Below are 9,699 nucleotides of genomic sequence, written 5' to 3' on the forward strand. Positions count from 1 at the left end.
TTCATATATACATATGGAAACCCCACACACAGGAGAGAGTCAGAGACCCAAGATGCAGGAGAGGCAGAGAGATAGAAAGGGAACGTGGGTAGATAACACATCCTGAGCTAGAGATGAAGGAAGCTGCCTAGTCAGACAAAGACGGGTGTTGACAGAGACTGGAGGTCAGACAAGGACAGAAATAGATGGAGAATGTGGGGTGTGAGGTGTGGGGTGCTGAGCTGCTGCCAGCTCATGGTTGCTGACTGTGCATGCCTATGGGTTTGGGATCTCTTGGGGTGTCCTTGGCTGACTCTGCACTGTGTTCCCAGGTCTTCTGTATAAGCCTTTAGGCCCCCCAGGACTGAAGTTCCCACACCAGGCCAGTCCTGTGGTCCTGAGTGGCCTCAGCCTTGGACAAGACACCTTATGCCAGGGAAAAGCTGAGGGACTCTACTCCAAACCACCGGACAGGTCCAGCTACCACAACTGTGCTGGGGGGAGGCTCTTCCAGCAAAGCTGCTGGAGGAGCCTGCTGTTCAGTCCCCCTGCAAATGCTGCACCTGGAGTGGAAGCCCCAAGGCCCCTTCAGCAACAGCGCCCAGGCCAGAGCCTGGATCCCACCACAGCCTGCCTCCCCTGCTCTCCCTGCGGGCTACAGTCTCTTGTCCCTGCAGGCCTCCTTGTGGCCTTTCCATACCCATGATTTCGGGTCTCAGACCTGGGTTCCTTTGGAGTGGTCCTCCTGGGCTGCCTCTCTTACATGAAAATAAATCTTTGGTTTGCACCCCACTACCCTCAGTTATGGTGACTTACAGAGGCTCTCTAAGCACACTGGGAGTTAAAAAACGGCTCTGGGGAAGGTCAGGAGCCAGAAGAGGAGGGTGGCATAAAGCAGCATAGGTAAGAGCCAGGTAAGAGCTAGGTAAGGGAAGGTAGTTAATTCAGGTATGCAAAGCCCAGTGCCAGAGTTCACCTCTAGGACTCTACATTCCTGCAGGCAGCTGCCAGGGCACAGATGACTGCACCTGGGGCACAGCCCTGGGTTTGACACCTTGGCTCAGAAGACTGAAATGTAGAGCCTTTCCTGACCTCCAGTCAGGTGTTATTCCATAGATGCACACAAGATGGCAGCAGACAATAACTTTTCCAGGTGACAAACAGGTATTCTTAAAACTCACAGGAGATGGCAGCAGAAAAGAGCGTTTCCTTGTTCATTGTGAGAATACAGGCCCCTGGGACTCAGCTCACTGAGAAATAGTTCCAGCCCCTTCACAGGCCTCATCTCACACACTGCTCCCATTTTCCAGATGGGGCAGAGACCATCACTAACTCCATTTCACAGATCGTTGACATGAAGACAGATCCTAACACAGTTCTGAGCCCAGAACCGAGGCCCAAATGGGCCAACATGGGCCAGTAAGCTTGCACACATGGGGTTCTGGACAAACAGAGTAATCCAAACAGTTCTTGCAGTGTTGGGTAGAATCTTGGTGATTTTATTGAGGAAAATCTGCAGCACCCGGGCGCAAAATAAGTCCCACCCAGCACCCAGGCGAGAAATAAGTCCCACTGGCCGCACCAGCTGGAAATATGTCCCACCCACCACACTGGCACAAAAAGTCACACCCACCATCGCCCATGGGCCAAGAAATGTGTCTTTGTTGTCCAATAACTACCGTCTCACCTTCCTTTTTGCTGAAAGCTCACTATGTGTTTACTTATTGCTTATCCATAAATTTATGACACCTCGCCGTGACATAGTCATTGGATGAATGTTGATTTCTTCATCGATTTCTTCGACACTTGAGAAATAGTTATCGAACGCCAAGTATGAGCCAGCCACGATTATTAGGCACAGAGAATAATCAGTAACTGAGATTCCTTGTGATGAAGTCACTGAGGCAGGGGAACACATAATAAACGACATAGATACTGATTTTTTTTAAAGGTGACAAGTACTGATGAAAAAAAAAAAATAACAAGGTTAAGGGGATTGGCAGTGCCAGTGGAATAGCTCCCACTTTAAATAGAGCAGTGTCTTAGTTTCTTAAACCGGCTGTAACAACTACAGTGTGTTTGCACTTTAAGTGTGGGCTTGAAAAACAAATGTATTGTCTCACAGTTCTAGAAGCTACACGCCCAAAATCCAAGTACTGGTACCATTGGTTCCTTCTGAGGGCTGTGAGAGAAGGATGTGCTATGGGCCTGTCTCCTGACTTGTATGCCTGTCTTCCATCTGTGTCTTCACATCATCTTTATGTGTGTCTGTGTCCACATTTCCCCTATAAAGAAAAAATAAGGATCACAGCGATATTGGATTGGTGATCTGTCTAATGACCTCACTTTAACTTGATGACCTCTGTAAAGACCCTTTCTCCAAAAAATTCCACATTCTGGTCCTGGGGGACATAACTTCAAAGATGAGTTTTGGGAGGGCACAGTTGAATACACAACAGGCAGTCAGGGTAGAATTCCTTTATGTGTAAGGTGATACACCCTAAATCTAATCCTTTTCCATGGGGCTGTGTGATGAGGGAACTTTCTCACTATAACTATCTAAAATGTAATTCCTAACGGATGGAGCCAAAAGCAGTTGGCTTTTCAAACCGATTGAAGCCCCAAATCTGTGGAATTTCTATTCCCTTGCCATCCATCTCTTAAATTCATCTCATTTTTGGAGAAACTTGCCAACCGCAACCAATAGCTACTTATACACACCATTACTTTGTTTTTACCTGATTCCTGTACAGCTGCTGAGACACTAGCAACATAGTCTACAACTTAGCTAAGAACAAAGTTAACTAAATCAGTGTGTGCTTAATGAATGGGTGAATGTTAAGAAGATACTTTGACTCCCCATGAGCCTCTAGCTTTGGAGACTGTGATGCTGGGGTCTTTAACTCCTCAGGGCTTTCCCATTCCTCTGAGGAAACTGCCAAGATCCTCAGCCAGATGTGGAGGAAGCAAGCAGTTGCAGAAAATAGTGCAGCCTCTGGATTCTGGAGTCAAAGTGATCTGGGTTTGAACCCAGGCTCCTCTACTTGTCATTGTGCAACCTGGGACAGGTCACTTTGAGCTCATGAAGTGGAAGGAAGTTAATACATATGAACAGATTTACTGTGAAATGGAAATGAGATGGTGCATGTAACAGGCAAGCCACATAACTTTCTTAACATAATTACTATCTTCCATTGAAATTCTCATTTCAATTTAGTAGCTGTGTCATTTTAAGTTATTACATCAACACAATGACGGAGGGAAACAGAAGACAATATTCAAAGGAGGTCTGAGTGATTTTGTCTCTGGAGAGAATAACAATGTTCGGGCATATTTACTTTTTAGATTAGAAGGGCTAATTTTATAAGATGTCTGCCATGTGTCAGGCATTATTGTGTAGAGATCAGCGACCCACTTGCTAGTTATTTTATAATTGAAGCTCCACCATTACTAGCTATGTGAAATTGGGCAAATTACTTAATAATTCCAAACTCTAGTTCCATTAACTATAGGGGGCAGAATACTACATTCCAAATAGGGTCATAGATAGAAATAATCTAGCGCATTACAGGCTCAGCAGATTGGGTCCCTCATAGTCAGCTGTCTGTAGTTGATATCAAATAGGAACTTGATCACAATTTTGCCGCTCCTGTGCAGGGCGGTGCCTCACTCCCAGGAGAGCTGTAGGGCCATGGCCAGGGCCAGACAGGGCGCGCCCATTCATAGAGGGTGGTGGCAGGGCTCACAGCAGCTCCCCACCATCTAAGTTCATTGATTTCTGATATATGACAGACAACATGACATTGGGTAAAGAAGGGTCTTTCCAACAAATGGTGCTGGGCAACTGGCCATCCACATGAAGAGAAATACAATTGGACCCTAGGCTCTCACCACATACAAAAATTAATTAAAAATAGATGAAGGGCTTCATATAGGAGGTAAAAGTATAAACTATCAAACAAAACATGGAGATACATTTTTATGACCTTGGATTAGCAATGGTTTCTTAGAATTCACAACACGACATACAAGCAGCAACAAAAACATAGACCAATTGGCTGTCCTCAAAATTAAAAACATAAGTGCATCAAAAGGCGCTACCCAGAAAGTGAAAAATTAGCCCATAAAATGGAAGAAAATAGGTACACATATATCTGTCAAGAGTCTGTTATCCACAGTAGATAAAGTCTATTTTACACGACATACAACTAAATTGTAACTAAAATTATAAAACTAAAGCAACTAAATTTGTAAAATAGACTTGAATAGAACTTCTCCAGGTGAGACGTACAAGTGGTCAACAAGCACAGTAAGATGTTCCACATCCTCAGTTCTGATGCAAATGCAAATGAAAACCACAGTGTGATCCCCCCTCACACACACTACTGTCGCTATAAATCCAGAAAACTAAAACTAACAAGGCGCAGCAACAATGTAGAGAGATTAGAACCCTAAAGCATTGCTTGAAAAAAATTAAAATGGTGTGGCCTCTGCATACAGTACTTTGAAATTTCCACAGCGCCAAAGAAAAAGCACCCAATGTGGTTCAATAAATCCACTTCTAGGAATATACCCCCCAGACACAGATTGAAAACAGGGGTGAAAAGCTAATACCTGAATCCGCAGCAGCACTGTCCACAGCAGCAAAGACACGGAAACAATCCAAATGTCCATCTTAATCTGTAGTGAAAACTAAGCAAGCAATTGTGCGGTTTCACCAGGATTCTTTACATTGATATAATTATGACCATATTTAATAATTTCTAGAAATATATTTCCCCATAACACAAAAAATTGAAATGTGGCAGAAGACATGTTTACTAATACGCCCAAATATATTTAGTTCCCCTACAATAGCAAAAAGTTGATAAATTTATGTTCAGCAATTAGTGTTTCATTATTCTCCTATTTGAAAATGGTCTAGACATGCAATAAGTATCCATCACTGAATTTTGATAACAAAACTTTAAAGCTTCAAATTATCAAAGATACCTAGAAAATCTTTTCAATGTATATATACAATATAATTATCACTGAAAAGTTTACCTAAATATTTTTTTTAATTGTATCTATTTTACATATTAGTTAAAACTTAGAAATTTCAAAGTCAATTATTACTGAAGCTATTTTCTTGACACAGTTTATAACATGGATAACAAACTTATTTTTATAAACCCAGTTAAAAAATGTATTTTAGGTTAATAATTTTCAAAGACATGACTGTGTAATCAAACCACGCTAAAACCAGCTTTAATATCAAATATTTCACCAGATCATCTGATCCTGAAAAGCGTTTGGGTTAGTTTGTATTTTATTTCTTAGTTTATATAAGCATTTAATTTGTTAAAGCCAATCAAATATCACAAATTGGTAACACCATCCGGAGCTAGAAAACATCTCACCACAATCAAACACCATTTCAGACAGAGATCACAAATTAACAGAATTAGTAATAACTAATAACTATAGAGAACATAATAAGATGTTTTACCAAGAAAACAGCTGGTTGTCACAAGAGCTCTATAACACATTTTAGAAGCTTTTCCCCATTCCAAGGACCCATCGTCTATACATGGACAGTGAGGTCTAAATAGTGACACACCACCAACCAGCCTCTTTACAGCTCAGGCCAGGAAGCCAGAGGCCTCTCTACACAGAGTGCAGAAGAAGCAGCCCTCCCAGAACCAAAGGGTCACCCCCAAAGACAGTCAGAGAAAGCACAGACCTTCGTCACACAGGCAGTAGGGATAGTGGGGTGGACAGGGTGTCTCAGGTCTCCCACAAAACGGGAGGCACCTCCAGCCCCAAACCCAGTAATTTGTGGCCCCAAGCAGGTGCTAATGGACTGGGATCTGTCCAGTACTAACAGGTAAGGAAGGTTAGGGGGACAGAAGCCCTTTATGGGCAGAGACCCCTCAGCACACACTCCCCTGGGAGCTGGCACAGCCAGGCAGAGGTGCACTGGGAACCCCAGCTTATCTCACTGGCCACCAGGCGCAATGGAGTAAGTGCACCTGGACGATGGTGGGGACCGGAGAGGATTACCTTCCTGGGTCACAAAGCCAAGCTCTCGGGACACAGAACAAGAAGGAAAGAAAAACCTGAAGAGATTTTTAGAGAGGGACCCACAGCAAACTTGGTCTCCGCAGACGCCGGTCTGGACAAAACCGCTTAACTCCCCAGCCTGTGGGGCCGGCTCCAAGGACAGGCTTACGGGAGCCTGTTCCTGTGTTCTGTCCCCGTGGGAGTTCCTTCTTAGGGCAAAAGACACGCAAGACACAGACACAGGAAACAAAGAACATCTCTGGGACGAAAGAATAAAGAAAACCCTAGAGTCTCTAGGTGCAAGAAGTTGCTGCACAGATATTTTTTTCTGCTGATCTAAATTCAGAAAGCAGACAAAGGCCTCGCACCCCTGCTAACTTCTGCCCAACTGCTGACAGAGCCCAGGAATTGTAATACATGACCACCTAGAATTCACACACAAAATTAATTTCCAAAGACAACAAGGAGAAATCAGGTAAATATGACATTTTAGACAAGGGTAGCAGTGGGCTCTTAGGCTTTAGATGTAAAAATGGAAGATTTACAGGTAATTCAGGAAAAGCTAAACACATGGCAGGTAAAGTTTTGTGAGGCTCTTGCATGGAGTCTTCCTGTCTACAGCTAAGGGGATTGTGCTCAGGGTTTTATTTATGCTTCACAGTCTTTAAAGAAGCAGGAAAAGGGGAGCCAGGCTGGATGAGGGAGGCTTGTATTGTTAAAACTGCCCCTTTTGAAATTTTTATTTTGTTTACCTCAGTGGGCCTGGGGCAGTTGTGGGCTGTGTTTACATTTCAGATCTACTCTGCAGAGGGCCCCTGGGTGATGGTGAGACTTTCTCACTTCTATCAGACAGAAAAATCAGCTTCCATTTTTCTCAAGTTTCTGATTGGTTATTAAATCCTTTAAAGCCGTTGAACTGGTTTCAACATACTGTTGCAAAAACGACGTGGACGGAGAGACACAAGCGGCACCCAGAGGGCAAGGAGAACTCAGCTTTATTACACTAGTGGGCCCAGTGGGATATTTTCCAAAGAACTGAGCACTGACAGGGGTCAGGGGCTTTAACTTTTATATGCTTAGGCCTCCGGGTTGAGGGGGGGAAGTCTGGCCGGGGTGCCAGGGAGATCCGTCCCTAGCAGCTGTGATCCCTCAACTTTGTTTTGACAGGGAGGCCTCTAACTATGGCACCGTGGGAGACAGCTCCGATAAGGTATGGGAGGAGGAGGGGGCAGAGCTCTTAGGGGGAGCTTGCCGGGGACATCTCCAATAAGGGGGAGATTGAGCTCTTGGGGGGCGGGGCTGCAGGAAAAACCTCAACAATACCAGTTCTCAAAATCTTAAATCTCCATAAAGATTTTTAACATTTGCACATCTCTTGATTTTCTCTTCTGCCTTTTTTAAATCAAATGTTGATATTAGCATCTATTAAGACCCAAGAAGCTGAAGAACTAATTAAAAGCTTAAGAATAGTTAAATTTCCTTATATCTGTTTGTATTAAACATGTGGTCTTTCTTTAGGTTCCAAAAAACCAGCTTTGTTATGAGAGTTCTCTAACACATTTTCCAATTCAGAAGTTTTTCCAATTCAAAGGATCCATACTCTGGCCACCGATGGTAGGATTTTAATAGCTACTCAAACCAAAAAGTCTTTTTGCAGCTTAACCAAGGAAGCCAAAGGCTTTCTGTCATTGTGGTATTTACTTGTCAGGACAAATGACACAAGAGACATAGAAACACAAAAAATGACCACCTCTGGGAGGGAAGATTTAATAAAGAAAACCTGTGAGTCGCTATTCCCGAGAAGCTAGATTCACAATTATATTTTCCTGCCAGTCTACATGTAGAGGAGGGGAAAAGGACACACAGCACTTTTAAATTCTCTCAAGCCCTGCAGAAATACACCAGAAAGTCTCACAGGGTAAACAAAAACACCGCTTACCTCTGCTGGCAGACATCCTTGCCAGCTGCAGCGGTTGCCAGGAGCTAGCAGTGCCCTGGTATAGTCACACAACAGCCTAGCCAACTGTCCCCCCATGTTTTTCCTTAAGGAAAGAAGAGTCTGTGAGACTGCCTTTCTGGGATTCTGTTCCATCCTTGTGTTTACACCTTATGTCTCTCTGTCTGGTCCCCAAAAGATGGTTTGCAGCCAAAGACGGGTAAGATATCTCACGGGAGATACAACCTAAGCCAGGTGGAACCGAGTGGGGACCCCAATGAGCTGCCTTAGAAGGATATGGGAAGGGGCCTTTCCTCCTGTTCCCCCTGCCTGGGAAAAGCTATTGCCGGCTCTGCCTTTTCCCTCTCACCTAATTGGGAGAAAAGTCTTGAGAGTGATGATTAAACTCTCTCTGCTCAGCTCTGTGAAACAATTTCAAAATGTGATATATGTCCCTTAAAAGAGTTGCACACCTCACCTCAAGGACTTTCTGCTTTGGCTGTTTGAAGATCAACATAATTGGTTTGGGTTGTTTCTATAACGTGATGAGTCTCACAGACTGTGCCAAAAACACTGCTACCCCCTTGTATACTTATCAATAAAAACCTCGAGTCGGCTCAAATCTGGGCTCCAGTCCTCTGAGACTGAGAGACCCCTGGCCTTCGGGGAGAGATTTAACTGCATTAAGTCTCTGTTTGTTTCTTTCTTAAAAACTTAACCCAAACCGCCCCTTCTCGCACCCTCACTGCCCGTGTTGCGCTAGACCCGACACCCCGGCCAGTAATTCTCCTCGCAGTCTCCCCCAATACTGTGAGGGCTTAAAAATTATTTCTTTTGCTCTAGTAAGTGTGTTATCGGAGAGTAGGTCAGAGGTATCACAGGAAAGCATTCCAGGATGTAGGAACAACTCGTTGTGAACAAAAGCAAACAGGACGAGGATTTATTTTTAAAAAGAAAATATATTCCCAAAATGCAGGAGTGCACAGGCTCAGGAGGAGAGCGACTGTGCTGAAACAAAGAAAAATTTAGGTGGAGTCACAGGTGAGCCCAGGACATTTCCGGGGCGTTCCCAGGGTGGGTCTCTGCTGACCACTCCCTCCCTTCAGGAAGAGGGATTTCCTTGTAGGAATTGTCCTGAGGACACAGGGGTGGAGATTTTTCCCAGCCTGCAATGCTAATAGTGTTATAACCCATTACAATTAGCTGTAGCTGTAGCATTTCTTAGGAGTGATCTCATCTCTCTTTTCTTTGTTTCACCTCGCATCTTCCTTCCTTTCCTCCCGTCTCTCCCTGAGGCACTGTTCTCTCTGCCTATAATAACAACTTCTTCTAGCTGAGCTAATCATCAAATTAAGAATCAGATTAATAAGATAAAATCGAATTTTAACCTACACGCCTGGGGAATTCACGTATGCCAGTCGTCTAAAAGTACAACAGCCGCAATTATATACTGTTCATAATACTTGACAGGAATAAATGATCGGGTTCATGGTTAATGTATTGATTTCAACTTTATCCTTATTTTTATGCTAGATGGGCCTTTATGCACCTTACTTTAGTAAACGTGTACTTGCTTGAAAGGACCTATAAATTGAATGAACACCCACTAATGCGAGATATAAGTCATCCCACTCAGCAAGGTAATTTTTTTTTTTTTAAAGATTTTATTGGGGAAGGGGAACAGGACTTTATTGGGGAACAGTGTGTACTTCCAGGCCTTTTTTTCCAAGTCAAGTTGT

The sequence above is a fragment of the Rhinolophus sinicus genome, chromosome 5 (genome assembly GCF_057876585.1).
Source record: "Rhinolophus sinicus isolate RSI-liver-muscle chromosome 5, RSI-T2T, whole genome shotgun sequence".
NCBI lineage: Eukaryota > Metazoa > Chordata > Mammalia > Chiroptera > Rhinolophidae > Rhinolophus > Rhinolophus sinicus.